The sequence below is a fragment of the Dipodomys merriami genome, unplaced genomic scaffold (genome assembly GCF_024711535.1).
Source record: "Dipodomys merriami isolate MVZ:Mamm:240054 unplaced genomic scaffold, mDipMer1.0.p SCAF_799, whole genome shotgun sequence".
Lineage (NCBI taxonomy): Eukaryota > Metazoa > Chordata > Mammalia > Rodentia > Heteromyidae > Dipodomys > Dipodomys merriami.
Genome location: NW_027206400.1, coordinates 160,001 through 162,500, shown reverse-complemented (window position 1 = coordinate 162,500; position 2,500 = coordinate 160,001). Strand labels below are relative to the sequence as shown.

The 2,500-nt window shown below is 70.3% G+C and overlaps 1 non-coding gene across 1 annotated transcript; it reads left to right on the top strand.

Moving 5' to 3' along the window:
• Positions 1–1,154: 1,154 nt before the first annotated feature.
• LOC138818933 (5.8S ribosomal RNA) lies at positions 1,155–1,307 on the top strand. The gene has a single exon (XR_011369275.1). It is a non-coding gene; the product is annotated as a 5.8S ribosomal RNA (ribosomal RNA).
• Positions 1,308–2,500: the final 1,193 nt, after the last annotated feature.

The following is a 2,500-nucleotide window of genomic DNA, read 5'->3' as shown; positions in this document are numbered from 1 at the left end:
CCCGCTTGCTGCCGCGCGGGCCCGCGCGCCCTCCCCGCCGCGGTGTTGCCCCCCGCAGCCTCCGCGGACGTCCTTGTCCAGATCACCCGCTTTCCCCTGCCCCCGCTACGCCGACCTCTCCTGCGTCCGGGCCCGCGTGGTGCTTCGCATTCCCTAGCCGCTGGGGGCTGCCGCCACCACGTCCACTTTTCCCCGACGGCCTGCCGCCTCCTCTGTCTCTGCGCTCGCTGCCCGCGTCCCCGCGCTCCTCTCCCGTTCTGCGCCACCGCGGGGCACTGCGCCTCGGGGCCCTGCCTCACCTCGCCTGTGTGCCCTCGTGGCGGTCCCCTTCCCTGCTGGCTTTCCCGCACTGGTCGCCTCACGCGTCCGTCGGGGGAGGGCTCGGCCTCTCCCGTGTGCGGCCGCCGTCCTCTCCCCCTCTCGGTCTGCCTTCGCCTTCCCCTCCGCCCTGGTCTGTGGGCTGCTCCCCGCGGTGGCACCTTACCCCGCCTCTGGCGGGGTGGCCCCCGCTACCGGGCTTGCCACGTCCCGTGGCTCAGTTCCCCCCCACCCCCGTGTGGTTGGGGGGGCGGCGGCGGGTGGGGCTGGCGGTGGTGCGGCTCGGGGGGGTGGGGAGGGTGTCCGGCGGCCGCCTCCCGAGCGCCGCCACGCCCCCTACCCCGCTCGTCTGCCCCCTCGTGTCCAGGTACCTGGTATCGCGTTCCGGCGCGGAGGTTTAAAGACCCATCGTGGGTCGCCCGTCGGTCCAAGGGGTTAGGGCGGTGGGCCCGTGGGGAGGCCGGTCCCCGGTCTGTCCCAGACTCTACCCCCGTCCCGGGTCGGGGCGGCCTGCGCCCGCTCGCGGGCGGGCCGCTTCTCCGGCAGCCCGGGCTTCGGGGGTGGGCATCCCCGGGTCGCCTGTGGGGTCGGGGGCGTCCGAGCGTCCGCCCGCCGCGCCCCCCGCGCTGGCGTGGCCGTTGCTCCGGGCGTCCCCGTCCCCGTGTCTCGTCTGTCCGACCCCCTCCGTGTCTCGTTCTCGTTCTGTCTCTGCTGGCCAGCCCGAGGCGACCCGCCCGCGCCCTCCTCTCCCCTCTCGGGTCTGGGGGTGTGGGACCGGGAGAACAACGCCGTGCCAGCCGCGTGTGCCCCGAGTCGGGCCACGCCCCAATTCGTACAACTCTTAGCGGTGGATCACTCGGCTCGTACGCCGATGAAGAACGCAGCTAGCTGTGAGAATTAATGTGAATTGCAGGACACATTGATCATGGACACTTCGAACGCACTTGCGGCCCCGGGTTCCTCCCGGGGCTACGCCTGTCTGAGCGTCGCCTGACGGTCAGTCGTCCCCCGGGGGTTGCCTTGCCCCGCAGGGTGGCGCGGCTGGGGGTGTCCCTTTGCAGGGCCCCCTTTCCGGGGTCCTCCGTCCCCCTAAGTTCAGACTTTGGCGGTCGTCGCTTCGCAGTCCCGTCTGGCTTTTAGAGCGAGCGAGCGAGCGGTCATCCTGGTGGGGTTGGTATCCCGCGGCCGGGTCTTGTCTGTCCCAGCCCCCCACTGTGTTCCACGGTGCTTGAACCAGGGGATGACGTTTTCCTGCCGGGCGCTCGAGTTGGGTCAGGGCGGCCCCATTGCCGTGGCCGCTGGCCGCGAGCGAGCGCGTCGCGGCTCCCGTGCCCCGCGGACTCGCACGCCGAGGCGGACGGTCCCGCGGGACGCCGCGGTCGTGCCGTCCGCCAGACGCGCGCGTCGTCCACGGGGGAGGGTTCCCTGCGCGCCGCCCGGGTTGCCGTGCCGGCCCCGGGTCCCGCCCGCGTACGTCCCCTCTCGCGCCGGCTCGTGTCCCACCCTCGCCGTCCCCCCCCAGACGGTCGTCGGGCCGCGGGGCCTCCCCGTGCCACGGGGACATGGCTTTCCCCCTTTGCTTCCGCCGCCGCCGCCTCCCTTGTGTGACGAGAGAACGCCCTCTGCTGTCTTCCTTTCCTCTGAAATGCGACCTCAGATCAGACGTGGCGACCCGCTGAATTTAAGCATATTAGTCAACAGAGGAAAAGAAACTAACCAGGATTCCCTCAGTAACGGCGAGTGAACAGGGAAGAGCCCAGCGCCGAATCCCCGCCATGCGGCACGGCGTGGGAAATGTGGCATACGGAAGACCTACTCCCCGGTGCCGCTCGTGGGGGGCCCAAGTCCTTCTGATCGAGGCCCAGCCCGTGGACGGTGTGAGGCCGGTAGCGGCCCCTGGCGCGCCGGGCCCGGGTCTTCCCGGAGTTGGGTTGCATGGGAATGCAGCCCAAAGCGGGTGGTAAACTCCATCTAAGGCTAAATACGGGCACGAGACCGATAGCCAACAAGTACCGTAAGGGAAAGTTGAAAAGAACTTTGTAGAGAGAGTTCAAAAGGGCGTGAAACCGTTAAGAGGTAAACGGGTGGGGTCCGCGCAGTCCGCCCGGAGGATTCAACCGGGCGGCACAAGTCCGGCCGTGCCGGTGGTCTCCCGGCAGATCTTTCCCGCTCCCCGTTCCTC